Raw genomic sequence first — 16,243 nt, 5'->3', positions numbered from 1 at the left:
AAATACCTGTTTTACTGTACATCTTTTCCCTTTTAAAATTAAATCCAATCTTTAAAAAAATGATTACTTAATCCTTATAATTTCAGGGTTTTTTAACAATAAAAATATTATACCTGGTGGTTCCCAACTTTTTTCTTTCTTCAGCTGCACCTTTTGGATCCTGTTGCATAAATATTAATCACAGTCAGTAATCCACTAACAGACACAGATGTTGACTAAGGCATGGGGGATGAGCAAAGACAAGGTACTATGTAGCAACTAAGATTCACAAAAATTAATACCAGAAATCCAGCCTGATTTGGAATCCCTTCACTAGCTGGGAGATCACACTTATAAAAGAACGAGTCTAATAAACTGATAGAATTTTTGCAAAGGCTAGGTGAGAAAATTCCTACAAAATGCTTATCATAGGCTTGTCGGTAGCAAAATCTCAATAAATATTAAATATATAATATTCAATATATATTAAATGTTACTCATATAAGTATGATACACAACAAATTTTACCTTCTCTCTATCCCTACTCTCTCCTAAGCTTTGCTTCCATACGTATTTCCACCTGAATGCTTTTCCAGTGCCTACAAGCAGTGAATCCACAACAGAACACCACCATGATCTTGTCTCTGCCTTATAGTGGCTCACCACTTTTCCTATCATTACCCCAACATTTATAAATCCCAACATGCTCAAAAATAGCTTTCTAATTGATGTATCTGCCTCAAATTTTCTCCCCCCATATGTAAAGACCTTCAATTTCCATTTACATTAGTAGCCATTATTATTATCTGCTGCATGAATTAATGAATAAGGAAACAAGGAAATACTGAATAGTTTCTATAGTGTAAGAAACTAAAGGAAATAAGGACTAAATGTGTTATTGAATATTAAAATTTCATTTTACCTCAGACAGATCAGCTTTACCAATGTTTCTTAATGGCTTATGGCTAAAAATTAAAGATGGGGAACTTGTGCATGAAACAGTCTTTAGAATCACAGCAACTCTATTTTAGCTAAAAAAAGCGAGATACATTCTGAACCAGAGCTAACTCTCTGAGCCCAAGTTGATCTAAATTCTGACCAGGGGAAAAAGTGTGTTTGGCTGAACTTTGACAGGAGGAGCCTTGTGGAAGACTGAATTATTGTTATTCTTTGCACTTTCATTACTCCAACTAAGGCTGCTGTGAAAACACCCGTCTCATACCTTGCCTGTCACAGAGTCAGGGCTCCACACTCCTGGCCCTTCCTCTAGACACTTGGGCCACTCGAGATTAGGCAGATTGTGTCTATTTTCTGATTTATTTCTTCTCTCACTTTTCTATATAGTCACTTGAAGGATGTAGAATTTTTCTTTTACACTATTTATCATTCTCATTTCTATTCCATGCTCCTTGCACACTGTTAGCGTATGACAGATGATCAAAACAAAATGCTGAAAGAAAGTACATCCCTTTCATTTTCTAAAATAATAAAATCTAGAGAAATTCTATGTTTTCTCTCCTTGTTTCTCGACTTCTCACTTTTCAATGCTACCTGATCGTTTGGAAGAATTTTTCACATCTCATTTCACTCATCTAAAACTATCTTTTATAGAGACTAATTCAATAGCATATGAATAAACAAAATACATAATGCAATCACCAGCTTTGTTCCCATGTTACTTTAATGTCTTCGACAATACCAAATGTTTATTCTTAACTGTTCACCTTTGGATTTAGCCTTCATGCTGCCTCCAATTGTCTCGCTTCATGTCCATTGCTTACTAATCCTTTTTCGTGAGATTCTTTTCATCAGAGTGCTGATGGGAAATGTTAGAAGAATATTAAAAGCAATGCAGACTATTTGCACATCCTTTTATAGTGCACATAATGTTTTCATATTGATCGCCCCTCCTGGAAAATATCAACTTCTCAGTATTTCCTGATTCTCAGTAATCCTTGCCATCATATGAACGCACACATGTGAGACTATGCCACCTTTTCTTTTCATTAGTCCATGCCATCACTTTTTATCTTTCCTACATCCTGGTGACATTTATATCCCTCACAAGATGAATTTTATGCAGCTTGAAGAGGAATTTTACTGACCTGGAGTCACATGAGTAATTTTTAATAATTGTAAGCATTATGCTCTGCTAAGCACTTCTAATTCATTGATTTGGATTAACCAGACAGTACTGCTCCAAGGAAAGCACCATCACTGATATCATTTCCCAGATCAGGGAAGAAGTTACAAAAATTAAGAACATGCCTGAAGTGACTAAAATGCTAGTCTTCTGTATTCTGTATTAATAATTACACTATCAAACTCTTCCATATCTACTAAAAGACAGTCTACACTGGGCCACTTTCTGTCCTCATCTCAGAACACGGAGTGAATCATATGCCAGGTCAGGGGCTATGGGTGGGACTCGGTGCACTCACCTGGCATGCAGGGCCCCTGGGCTAAACTCCAGCACCAAAAAAGAACAAGGTAATCTTCTAATTTCTACACCAGGGTTCATCCTACTTCACCGTGCTATCTCTAATTCAGAAAATACACAGGGCATCCAGTGGTATGAAGTATATGTGCTCAACAATTTAAAGAAATATATGAATTAAAGCAAATCTGTTACATAAAACCAATAGAAAAACATGTAGTCCAGGTCTCTGAGTATGTGGGGAAACATCCCTGAGCCTAGTTTGCCGCTCAGTAGAAAGGGCTTCCTCCAGGAATTCTCATGCTATTTGAAAAACGGACAAGCAAGAGTCACATTTGGAGGCCAAAGATCAGCATTGTCGTGTACAGAGTGCAGCTTGGGAACAATGGTCTAAGGTGATAGGTGATAAGGTGAAGAGTCCATTCCTTCAAGGAAGACCCCAAGAATCATTTTGCAGGGGTGCCTCTGTTCCCTTCACAGAAGCTTAGAGCACATTTTCCCTGTGGAGTTTATGGCATCTTTGTAATGAATGGATGTCCTTCCACCCAGCTCCGCCTAAAACATTCTGCTCCTGGGGAATACCCCAGACATTAGGGTGCAGTAGAATATTTTCTGCCTGGTAGTCATACCAAACATATCTGAAATTAGAAATATCTGAAAATGTCTGAAATTAGAAATAAACAATCTGGAGCACTTCAAAGAAAATAGATTCCACTGATATTCTTATTTCCCCACAAAAAAAGAAATAGTATTTTAGTATGTCAGCTGCTCCAGATTCCAAACTGGGCCACATGTTTTGTGACAGCTGCTGACATAAGCAATTTCCTGAGATTAAATATCCTAGTATATTTCATACAGAAGCAGTGTAGTCTTCACTTTCAGACTGAATTTTAACTTACAATATGATCCCATTCTGTTCTCTCAATGTATGTACGAAACAATATAATATAAAAACAGTAACAAATCCTAGCCATGTTTTTAAACTATGTAGAGAATACAAAGTACTCAAAAAAAAGAAATGACGAAATTTTTTTAAATGACTTTTTGGTTGTCAGCATAGAATAATTTGTACCATTAAGAACTATGCAAAATTCTACTTCTGAAACTCTCTGCTTAATATCTACAGTACTATGAGGCTTATAAATCCACCTCTCCTTACCCAGCCCTTACTGCTTGTAATTCATTTTGGCCAAGTACAAAACTGGACAAAATATGGAATTTCTGAAATAGAATTAAAAATTTTTAAAGCACTGAAGAATCCCTTATTTCTTGTAAATATGGGATATGCTTTTAGGAGATTCCCTCTTTTGTGGCAAATTAGAACATAAACATACAATTAAGGGGGAAAAAATGACACCATCCACAGAAGAAAAAGACATATGCTCAAAGGGAATGGAGAAACATTTGCCAAAACTGTGAGGCTCTAAAGTACTTCTTCCTGGAAGAAGACAACAGAAGTTCTTTGTGAGGCAAATGTCCTGCTCTGCCAAACAAACCCAGTGACTCCCTCTCCAGGAAGTAGCCTGTCCCTCTTCAGTGCCAGAGTTGGTCAAAGCGCCCCACGGGTGGCAACATAAAAGAAGACACCACTCTTTCTCTAGCCCGTTCAGAAACGAAGCAGTCAGTCTTGGTTACTGATACCACAGAGATGCAATTTCAGTCAATGCTAGAAGTTGTCTTAATGTACAGTGTGACATTGCTCTGTAGGCTTCTCAGACACACCTACATTTCCTATATTTATATATCACATTCAATGAAAACATTATTCCAAGATGGCTGGATTACAATAAAACTACCACCTCCAGTTCTATTTCAGAGAGAAAAATCTGTTCCTGCTTAGCAGAGTTATTGAGTACTTAATGAGATCGAAAATGAAATACCAACTCTTCTTTTTAAATACAAAACAAAGAGCAACATATCTAAAACAGAAACTTGCCTTTAAGTCCTATGCAGTTCTGTCAAGTTTTGCTCTTTTGTTCTGAATACTTGTTAGAAAGAAATCACGCTTATAAATGTCTCCTAACTAGCATGAATCAAAGGTCACTTTCAATAAAAAACAATAAAATGAAATCATTTCATAATAACCAAACTAAGGTGAGAACTGTAGGGGGCCAAAGTTTGTTAAAATATGTATTGTTCATAGCCTACCAATGGCGTAAGAGGATCTTGTTTTTAAATTCACAGAGAAGCATCAGAGTACAGAAACCTAGGTTCATCTCATTTGAAAATTTTAGGGTTGAAAACATTTTTAAAGACCATCAATTCCACTAGCAGTCTGCAGACTGAACCTATAAAATGTCTCTCCTATGGTATATCCAAGTATATATTTGAATATATCTATTACAGTGCTTTTCAGCTGCAAGTAATATAAATCTAATTTCAGCTAACTTTTTTAGTATGCGCGCTGCTGAAGTAAGCACAATTTCAACTAAATGAAATAACAAAGGTAATTCGCTGGTTTACATAGCTAGAATTTAGATGTGGGTTAGATTTCAAGAAAGTGTTGATTCAGGAGCAAAATAAGGCCACCATGGGCACCAGTTGCTATCCACGTCTCCACTTGGTCCTTGGTTATGGAAATCCTCCTGAAGATAACTTCCACTGTGATTACTACAGAGCCCAGCCCCCCGCCACACCCCACCCTCTTCACCTGCTGGAGGAGCTGTCCTGACAACCCAAGCAAAGCCCAGGCTTGCTGTGATATGCACCTTCAGTCACACTCTGGAGCCAGTTTCTGTGGCCCAGAAGCTGAATCTCCTGTTTTGCTTACCCTTGATCATGTGTTCTACTCTCAGTGCCAAGACTGAAGTCAGCTTTTCCAGAACTCTCTGGCTCCTCAGTGATAAATCAGGATTTTTGATAGAAACAGGCGGACAAAGGAAATGTGGCCAGGACATTCAATGCATCCAGGAATAGAGATTTCATTTTTTCCCAGGTTGCTTTCCTCTGCTCTAGGATATATTTGGTGGTCTCAAAGTGTAACTATTCTGTGCCAAGTATGTATTCCACACAATTGTGATTAACTCATATTTATCTGTAGAGTTCATTTGTAAAGTTGTACATAATATGCAAAGGTCTATATAATAATATTGTCCAGCTTTGTTGCATGAGCAAGCATTAAAATAATTATACCTATTTTACATTTTCATCACACCCCCCAAAAAAAACAGTTATATTAAGAGAAAAGTCTGTCATGTTACCTGCAATTACTGCTCTGTGTTTATCAAAAGACAACACTCAAAAGGCAAGGAATCTGAGGGGCAAATTGTAAATATGTTGGATATTTTATGTGATTCATCACTGAGCTGTTAGTGGAGCTGCAGCTGACACTTGTAATTTGCAAGCTAACAGCCAATTTAAGTAATAGGCGTAACAGGGGTGTCTTCAAAACAGTGCACGTTCTCATAACACACAGGCAATACCACGCGTGTGTGTGTGTGTGTGTGTGTGTGTGTGTGTGTACAGGGTTATTCCCATTTCAAATGGAGTAACTCAGGTCATATAAGTTATTATTTGTAAATTTTTATTTTACTTATTACTTATTATTACCAAAAACTGCTGTCTTAACAGGCATGGATTTTTTCCCCCCTAGGCTATCTCCAAAACAATCTGGAGGGAAGGAAAACCAGGATGACTCTATTCTCTTAAAGTCTACCTTTCCTCTGGCCTTTAGATGTTCTCAGACAAAATTCCACCTTGGTTTACACATCTGTAACTTTAAACCGAAGCTTAACTCTTCATATGACTAACTTTCTTACTCAATCACCTTTCACAGACATAGTGTCTAAGCGCCAGGAGAAATGTGATTGTTTGGGGAAGGAAACAAGTGAGGCTAAAATATTATCCTTCAAACTACTCACTAAATTCTTTAGAGGAGAAATGCTTCAGCATAGAATTGTATCTGAAAATATCACAATGGCTTGTAAATATCTGAGGAGAACATTTCTTATTTTTATTGTATCCTAGGTCTTCGCTCAGTGTGTAGCTTGCGTGTAGGTCTCAAGTGTATCTTGGACACATAAATAACTGACACTCATTTCATATATTTAAATATACTCCCTTTATTAAAGTTTCTAGGTAAAAATAATAATTTAGCAATAAAATTATTTATGCTTTCTCAAATGCCAGTAGAATAAAATGTCTGGCCCTGGCCAATTACTCTCTGGTGCCATTGTAAATCTCTTGTTTAAAGACTGGTCAGTGGAGCTGGAAGAGATGACATCTCAGCTGCTGTTTGGGGATATTAAGTAGACTTGAGAGTCTCTTTAAATGATCTCTTTAGAAATATAAGCCATGGCTTTACCAGGCTTTGGCCATACATACACTGGGACAGTGCCTTTGCAGAGGAGCATCTGACAGTTTTGATCATCTACTTCAGATTCCTCCACTCCACAGCGTGTGAAGGAAATGAGGCTGTGTTTGGAGCAGGAAAGATGACAAAGATTATACAACCTGCTTCCTTTGGTATATTATATTAGCCAATGAATAATTTTTTATTTAGATCTATCATACTAACAACTAATACTTGAAAACGGTGAACATTTGGGTTTTTTAAGTGAAATAAAAGTTAACTTTTGCTACTTGGATTTAGCTCTACATTCAATACATGAATGTCAGCATTCTCACTCGATAATGTGTAGGGTCCTGTGTTACCTTAAAAGCTATTGCCTGTGTGCCAGACCATCCTTCACCAATGTTTATGGACTTGTAAAATGTATCATTATTAAAAGTAAAGCTTCCTGTGTGACTAAAAAGTACTTTTTGACAGTGCCAATTGAAAAGTCATCCAGTACCTATAATTCACAACAGTGACCTTTGTTTTGTTGGGGGTTTTTTGTTTGTTTTTGTTTTGGGGTGTTTTTGGGGGGGTTGCTGGAGGAAAGGTAGAAGAGTCTGAATTAGATGGATTAAGCAAGTCCATATAGATTTAGTTTTTTTAAAAGTTTCTCACAGGTGACTTTTCCTGTAAAGCTTTATCTTCTGTGGCTAAAATAGGAGCTGAGATTTGGAGATTCTAATAATGCTAGTAAGACCCACCTATCACTTAACATCACCAGAAAGCTCATCCTCATACCTTTACACATTTGCAAATTTGTAACTTGTTTAGGCCAGTGTACTCAGTTGGTACTTGAAGTCCTACCATTAATCCTATTATATAAAAATAAGTTTGGCCGCTAGACAGTTTCAGGGTGAGACAGAATCTCTTTGTAGCTGGTGAAAATTATGAAACTGTATTGCTCAGAAAGTACTCTTAACATAGACATTTCTTGCTTAAGTACTGTTTTTTTTCAGAGGACTTTATATTTATTCAACTTGATACTGCCACATTCTTGATGAAACAAGTAGGTGAATACATACAGAACAGAAGGTGATGAGATAGCTATGAGAAGAGATAAGACTGAATTAATGTGGACTAAATCAGGCCCTCAGGAAATATTCACATGCTACTGCAAAATGTAATAAGAAACTCACAGGAGGTGATTTAATGTTCTGCACTGTTCTTTCTTAGATGCAAAAAGTGCTTTGTAGTCTCTCCCCTGGTAAAGTGCTACCAATGCTTATTCATGGCCACTGCGTCAACAGGAGACTGTTCCCTTCTAGTTCCTCAACATTTTCACATTGTTCACACACACACACACACACACACACACACCTCTTTTTCACTTCTACTCCAAGCCTTTGTATGTGTTAGCATCAACTTCTTAACTGAAATTGTTAATGGTTGCAAAGTACTCTCCATATTCAGTTAAACTTATTGGTGGCTCTTGCAAGTTATTTCTGGAACTTTTCTACAGATAACATGATATTACATTTACTTTTTTTATAATTTTAAGGTTCTCCCCTTAACAGAACTGTTAAAAGGGTTGTTTTAGAGAAAAGACTACTTAACAATTGCGTGTATCCTGAAAGTTAATGCAATGATTTTTCTGAAAGGGGTAAATTGATTTTCAGTCTTGAAGGGATATGGGATGGTTCCTTTGAACTATACTTCACCAGGGAACAACACTTTTCCTAGAATTGTTCTTAATTATAGTTAAGTATATATTTAGTCGTGTACTTATAAACATCAAGACATTCTGACAGGAGTTAGGTGTAAAATCTAATTTAATCCTAGAACAACTATATGCAGATTTGCAATTGCTTCACATTTCTCATTAAATATTTCATGAAGATTTTAGCTCAATCACATAGCTTGTTTTCTCTCAATAAATATTTTAAAGCCAAATATAGTGATTTTTTCTAGTATTTTGGATAAGATTTTATATAGTGATCATATAGTCTGTAATAATTTATCATAAGCTATTCTAGTTATCTCCAAAAGGCCTCTTGGTATCGAATACCAGTATAATAAAAATATAGACATCTAAACAAATGTAAAGCCAATAAGAAGAAACATATTTGTCTAAAATTTTTACAGGAAAGAAAATATTCACAGGAACATTATATGAAAGCAAAAGTCTGACAACAAAACAAATGTCCATAGACAAGGAAATTAATAAGCACATTTTAATGATATTCATACAATAAAATTCTCAAGGATAGTGAAATTACTGCTTTTAATATCACTTAGAAGAATCTTATAAAAATGTTAAAAGTAAATAGCAATATAGCCCATATTACCACATTATGGAAGTTACAAAATTTCCAAAACTGAAAAATATTGACAAAATTATGTGGAATAAATTGCATTAAGGTATAATTAAATAAGTCAATATTTTAAACATGTGCATGAATTACAAGAGATAAAAAGATGAAAAATCTCAACTGGTGAAAGTTTGTTATGAGTTTTTAAATTTGAAATAATTCTTAAGCATTGTAGTTGGTAAATGAATAGAGACATTTATAGAAACTTATGAAATTATTTGAAGGAGAATTTCATAATTGCTTTTTTTAGAATTCATCACTTTTGGGTTTTGACTTTCCCAATGCTACCTGTTTCTCCAATAGAATTTACAAACCAAACTATAAAAAAACCACACTGGGAGTGAATACTTATAATTTTTACATTATCTTACTTATGTGGTTTCAGATATCAGCCATCCATTAAGAAGAAAAGTCTGTAAATACCACCTCGCTTTTGCCACTAATCCAGGGGGTAGACAGACCCATCATTTTGCAAAATACTGTTTACTTCTGTTCATTCCGCTTAGCAATGGAAAATATTCTTGTGAAAGAGAATGGCCACAAAGACCACTTGAATATATGATACATGGGAGAAACTCTTTCCATAGTTATGTCATTAAATTGAATTATCCAAAAAAAATTCATGGTGGTGTTTTTCTTCATCAACTCACACATTATACTAGGAGAAAATCATTGTTCTGCACTTGAGAGGGGAAATTAAATTATGATAATTGTGAAGAATGAACCTCAAATTTTTATGTCAGAATTCTAAACTCCCAGAAAATGGTTCAGTCATAAAAAGAAAAAAGCAATTATGGAATGCTTACTGAATTAAACAAATTCTTAAAAATAGAAACATAAAGTTAACCACAATTAAGCACATTTTATTTCTCTAAAGATATGGCATGTTCTGTAAGTGGTTGTACTATTGTATAAAAATACATCCTAGTTAGGGGTGAAAGCCGGACCTAGAGGAAGTAGGCTAAATTCCCAGAACTAAATCTGCATGGGGTAATAAAGTTCATAAGGATGAGGATGTAATCAAGAACCAGTGGGTGAATTCCTGGGAGCATTACTGGGGAGACAAAGCTTGAATTTTGTTTTAAAGATCAGTGTAATTATCTTCTCTCCATAACCAAATACAGTTCAGATAAGAAGATAGTGTGTGGAATAGAACAACAAAGATTCTAGAAATTCAATACTACAAATTAGCAAACCTAACAAAACAGACAAGCAAAAGTCTGTGTCAGCGAATCCATCATAGATTAGATTTTAAAACACCTAGAGGAAGGGAAGCAATCGTTATTAGGAAAATCCTTCGTTAGGAAGCAAAGACCAGGAGCACCAGGCTTGAATAAGGAGGAAATTATTTTACTGGCTATCATATGAAATTGTACATATTGAAGTAAGTTTATAACACTGAAAAGAAGTTTATCAGAGAGGGTACAGTGGAAGGCAATAGGAACACCAGACTCCAGATTCTGGCACAGGGATATTCTAAATAGGATTTAGGTGCAATATTGAAGTTGAAGGTAGAGTGTCAACAAAATAAACAAACAAACCAAAAGGGAAAACTCTCATAAATGGAGAGTAGTCTAAATATTAGGGGTAAAGATAAAACACAGATAATCAGGCTAACCCTCATTAAAAGCTTCTGCCTGTGTTAACATTATCTCTAGAGAGAACAGAGAGTATGTAAAAATTTGGGAACAAATACTTTGGAAAAATGATGATGAATCTTAGTTTTTAGAAGGCCCAAACTGGGCCTAGGGCACAGACCTGTATTCTCGGCCGTTGGGGAGTCTGAGGCAGAAGAGTTGTAGGTTCGAGTACCACCTGGGCAAGACCTGTCACAAAAAAAAAAACAAAAAACAAAAAAACTTAAAGGGGCCATGAATGTATCTCAGTGGTAGTTTTGACAGCTGGTACCAAATAAATAAATAAATAAATAAAATGTTCGTGAAATGTAGCAGAAACTGTGGGTAGATCTTTAGAATTAGATCTACATTGTTTTCTGTAACATGAAAACATTACTTATGCACTGTGTATTTCACAAGACTTTCACAGACCATTGAATGGGGAAAACCAACAATGGTACATTATCAGTGCCTTGTTGGGAGGTGACAGCACGTAGGAGGGGCACCTAGGCACAAGTGGGATATTACTCTAAGAAGGTAAAACTGGTGCTTTAGGTAAGTAAGTAGGTGTTAGATAAGGAGGAGAGTTAGATAAGGCAGGTTGTACAAATAGTTACAGTAAAAAGTGAAAATACAGCAAATTTATAGAGTTCTAATAAAGATAAGGGGTAAGAAAATTACAAGTATGTATTCTAATCCTCCCTCAATTTTACCCAGCATTCTTTTTAACAAAACTAAACAGGTGATTTGTGATCTAAGAGTAGTAATCCTTCTACTCTGTGTGTAGGTTTCCTTGTGGTAAAAGGGGTTAACATCTGCCACAAGTTTGTATAAGGATTTAAGATTCATGGGTATACTGTAAACTAGTTTTATAATGTTACTTCATACCTGGATATGGACCCGTAAAATTCTAAAACAAAATAGTTCAGTATGCCTGCAATTCTATGCCTCACAAAGATGACAAGTGAATGGAATCTAAGGAAACCCAGTTCTGGGAATGTCCAAGATGGGGTACAAATGTCTTGGAACTACCCAGAGGGCAACTATTTTTTACCTCTAAAGATCTATAGTACACCTGTAGTAATATGTTTAATGGTCTTTATTGCAAGTCTAACTCTCAATTTGAGGTCTAAGTTAATTATTATTTCAGACAGATCAATATGGCAAAGCAAACAAATCCAGATGAAGTAATCAAAGCAAGCTATTATTTATATAACTAGCATGATGTCTGCCTTAAAAGCTATACACCAACCACTTTCACCTACTAGTTTATTTATTTTTTCATCTATTCTTTAAGGTAGGGAAGACAGGTATCATTGTTTCTATTTTAAAGGTAAACACAACAGAATCTTAACTAAGTGATTTGCCCAAGGTCAAGATGTGGACTAGAACATGATTATTTTTCTAAAAATTCAGCAGTTTTTCAGGATGGCACTGGTACAGAAATAGACAAGTGGATCAATGGAACAGAACAGAGGACACAGAAACATCTTCAGACACATTCAGTTATTTGATCGACAACAAAGGGGTCAAAAACATACGTTGGAGAAAACAGCCTACTCAACAAATGGTACTGGGAAAATTTGATGTCTACTAACAGAAGATTAAAACTGGACTCATATCTTTCACTGTGCCCTAAACTAAAATCAGAATAGATCAATGATATACACATTAAAACAGAAACATCAAACCTATTAGAAGATAAAATAGGTAAAACCATTGAAGACACAGGTGTAAGCCAGAACTGTCTGAACAGAACTCCAATTGCACAAGAAATAAAGTAAGAATCAATGACTGGGATTACATCAAATCAAAAAGTTTCTACACAGCAAAGGAGTCAATTAGTAGAGTGAAGAGAAAACCTACAGAATGTGAAAATATTTTGCACAATATTCATCAAGGGACTAATATCTAGAATGTATGAAGAACTCAAAAAAATGAGACTACCTAAAATAAAAGACCCAATCAAGAAATGGGCAAGTGAAATGAACAGACACTTCTCAGAAGAAGTACAAATGTCCAACAAACATATGAAAAAATGTTCCACATCACTGGCCATTAGAGAAATGTAAATTAAACCAACACTAAGATTTCATCTTACACTAGAAACAATGGTAATCATCAAGAAGTCAAAGAATGACAAATGCTGGCATGGCTGTGGGTGAAAGAGAAACTGTCCTGAACTGTGGGTGGGAATGTAAACTAGTACAATCACTATGAAAATTAGTATGGAGATTTCTTAAAGAACTAACATTAGAAATGGCACGTGACCCAGCTATTCCCTTGTAGGTATCTTTTCAAAACAGCTAAAGAGATCATATTACAGTGATACATGCATGCCAATGTTTGCATCAACACAATTCATACTAGTTAAATATTGAAGGCAGCCTGTATAGACATCAACAGACAATGGAAAAAGAAAATGTGGTGTCTACAAATTATGGAATACTGCTCAGATGCAAAGAAGTATAAATCTGAGACATTTATAAATGGCTGTTCCCGGAGAATATAATGTTGAGTAATATAAATCACACGCCACAATATCATGTAATATCTCTCATTTGAGTAGCAAAGTACAAAAAAAGAGCATAATAAAAGGTAGCTAAAAGGAGACAAGGAGATAGATCTCTTACAAAGTGGAAGAGGTCCGGGAGACTAGGGTGAGGAAAGAGGGAGTAAAAAGAATTAAGATACGCCACGTATAGGCAACAAATATGCACTATGAATATAAACATTGTATGTCACAAATATGAGCTAAGAATAACAATAGCAAGAAGAATGAAAATGAGGAAAAGGGATTTGGAGACAGAGGGAGGGGAGAGGGCAGGAAGGGAAAGAGAATTTTAAAAAGAAGCAGGCTGGGCTGGGGATTTAGCTCAGTGATTCCTCTGCGTGCCCTGCAAGCACAAGGACCCAAGTTTGATTCCCAGTACAAAAAAAAAAAAAAAAAAAAAAAAAAAAAAAAAAAACACCAGTCCATGCTCGACGAGGCAAATAAAAAAGAAACAGGCTATGTACATGTACCTACCTCTCAGGATGAATGCAAGCTTCATGTACTAATAAAATGTATGGAAGCAACACAAAACAAAAAAATCAGTGGTATCTTTTAATATTTGACTAAAAATCTATCTAAACGGAACTGAAAGCATGAGAGAAGATTCACTTAAATGCCACATTGCTTTCTAAATTCACTTAAAAATCTACACTGTTTTATTGGAGAAGTAATTAATTTAAAATATATAAAATCATTAAGAATAACAGTTTATGTGAAAAAAAATTCCATGTTTGTAAACAAATGTTCATTACCGTGTTTCATTCTGAATGCTAAGCTTTAAAAGAAAGGGAGATTTATTTGGGGGGGCAGGTTTGGATGCTGGCCAATAATTGTTGTGAATACCAAAGTTTCTCTGGTGTCAAAAAGTAAAAGAGTAAATAGGATTAAAATGTATAATTGATACTGTGTAATAGAAAGAAAAGTCTAAAAGAGTAGAAGAAGTGGGAGGGGCAGGGGAAAGGGAAAAAGGGAAAAGAAAAGATTTGGGAAAAGGAAAAATATGGAAACAATGTCTTTGTAAACAGGGAAGGGTGGAGGGGGTGAGGGGAGTGGGAAAAAATAAGAACCTGGTAAGTCATGTGTAAGTACGAGATCCAATGATGAATGTGACTGTGTTGTATAACTAAAATGTACCAATAAATTTAATGAAGATTAAAAAAAAAACTTGAGAACAAGAGAAAACTTGCATTTAAATCTGTGTGTCTTGTATCAAAGTGGATAAGAAGTCACATCTTGATTGTCATATTTATATCTATGTTTTCTAAAATATTAAAGTAGCCTGGGAAGCAAGCATACTGTAATAGCGACCTGGAAAAACCTTTATCTAGGTCTTTCTACATTGATTTATCAGTTTCAAGAATACCCCTGCTGTAGTAAAAGAGGACAGCTCTTGCCAACAACCTAGGGGACTGTACGTGAGCACATGATTCTTACTGCAATGTTCTCACATAAGCCCACAGGCGAATAACCCCTGGAGTCTTACATAGATTTTGTAAGTCAGATTCACAGAGGATGAACTGTACGGACTTGTCAAGCTGCTGGCTGGGTTTACACGTGTCCTTCATTAAGTACATGGACAGCCAGAAGGGAAAGCAGCACAGCTTGTGCAATTTGCTTTGTTTATGGCTTTCTGTTTGACAAAGGAGTTGTTTGTTGTCTAACTCTACCTGTTCGCACAAGTGAAGGACAAATTGAGTCCTTTCAAATGCAGGCACCTAGCAGAAAATGAAGCTGGAATGTATAAATGTAGAATTAGATTTCCTATCTTGCTGCTCTCAGATAACTCTAGGGTGTTATTATATTTTTTAAAAATTGTAAAGATGATTATAAAGATGTACATGTATAAAATTATCAACATCTTGGAAAGATACTGGTAATTTATCAGTCACATCTATGTTATGTTTCAAGGCTTCCAAAATATTTGAAATATTACATTAATCATATCTGTTAAAGAAACTGTAGAGATACAAATAGAAAAGCAAATCACCCAAGTCATCTCCTCATATACATACTGACATTTTAGCACTACTTCCATTCAGATTCTTTTCTCAATACAGACTTTTCATCATATTGTAGACATCTTTATTATTTTTATCTTATAGACATTTGCTACATATTTTTCATACATATTAATTTGTTTTCTCACTCATTTACTGTAATCAAAAGCATATATTAGGCATATAACACAGGCTAGATTCTAGGGCTATAACAAGAAAAGATACGGTTTCCACACACATAGAGAACGTGCTTGTGGAAAGTAGAGAATTGTGCATTAGAATGTGTCTTACCATTTAATAAGAACTAGAATGGAAAATGATATTATAGGAGCACATAAGCTCAAGCTTCCTGACAAAGAAAAGTAAATGATAAAGGTCAGAAACAAGAGAGGATATATTTCCAGGAAACTGAAAATAAATTCAGGATAAATTACTGGGGAAACATAGGCAACAGAAATGGGTAGAAAAGAAAAATCAATAGTAACGGAGCTTCTACTTTGTACCAGACACCTGTGATGAGCACAGCACAAACAGTTTCTCCCCTCACCAGTCACAGTGGCTGAATATTACAGTGCGAGAGCACATGATGCTATTCGAGTATTCAGCAAAGACCTGAACCTAAAATGTGGTGAGCAATATCTCACAGAAACACTAGAAAATGTTCTAGGGCTTCCATGCTCAACTAGACAGATAATCAGATAATCAGAGATATCAGATAATCAGAGTGTAAGAAATGAAAAGGAAAGACATATTGAGGGCCTCCTAAGCCATATCAAATGCTTTAGTTCTTTTTTTCTTTTTATTGAGTTTATTGGTACAATCTAGGTATACAATACAGTTACATTCATTACTGGGATCCTGTACCTTCACATGATAGGTCTTGGTTCTCATGTTTTCCCCTTGTCCCTGCCCTCCCTTCACCCCCTCCCCCCTCCCCATTTACAAATACTTTATTTCCATTTTTTCATTTTCTCATATTTTTTTCTTTTCCCTTGTTCCCTTTCCCCTACCCTTC

At 35.5% G+C, this 16,243-nt stretch overlaps 1 protein-coding gene across 1 annotated transcript in view; it reads right to left on the bottom strand.

Moving 5' to 3' along the window:
- The window catches only part of Scin (scinderin), an 819,415-nt gene that overhangs the window by 449,806 nt on the left and 353,366 nt on the right, over positions 1-16,243 (bottom strand). The window contains exon 18 of the transcript XR_004514640.1: positions 10,820-10,887. The gene's annotated coding sequence lies outside the window, so the exon portion shown is untranslated. The remainder of the gene's footprint in view (positions 1-10,819; positions 10,888-16,243) is intronic.

The sequence above is a fragment of the Fukomys damarensis genome, unplaced genomic scaffold (genome assembly GCF_012274545.1).
Source record: "Fukomys damarensis isolate Sample0158 unplaced genomic scaffold, DMR_v1.0_HiC HiC_scaffold_4, whole genome shotgun sequence".
In the NCBI taxonomy this organism is placed as follows: Eukaryota; Metazoa; Chordata; class Mammalia; order Rodentia; family Bathyergidae; genus Fukomys; species Fukomys damarensis.
Note: the sequence above shows the minus strand (reverse complement) of the source record. Positions and strands in the feature narration are given on the sequence as shown.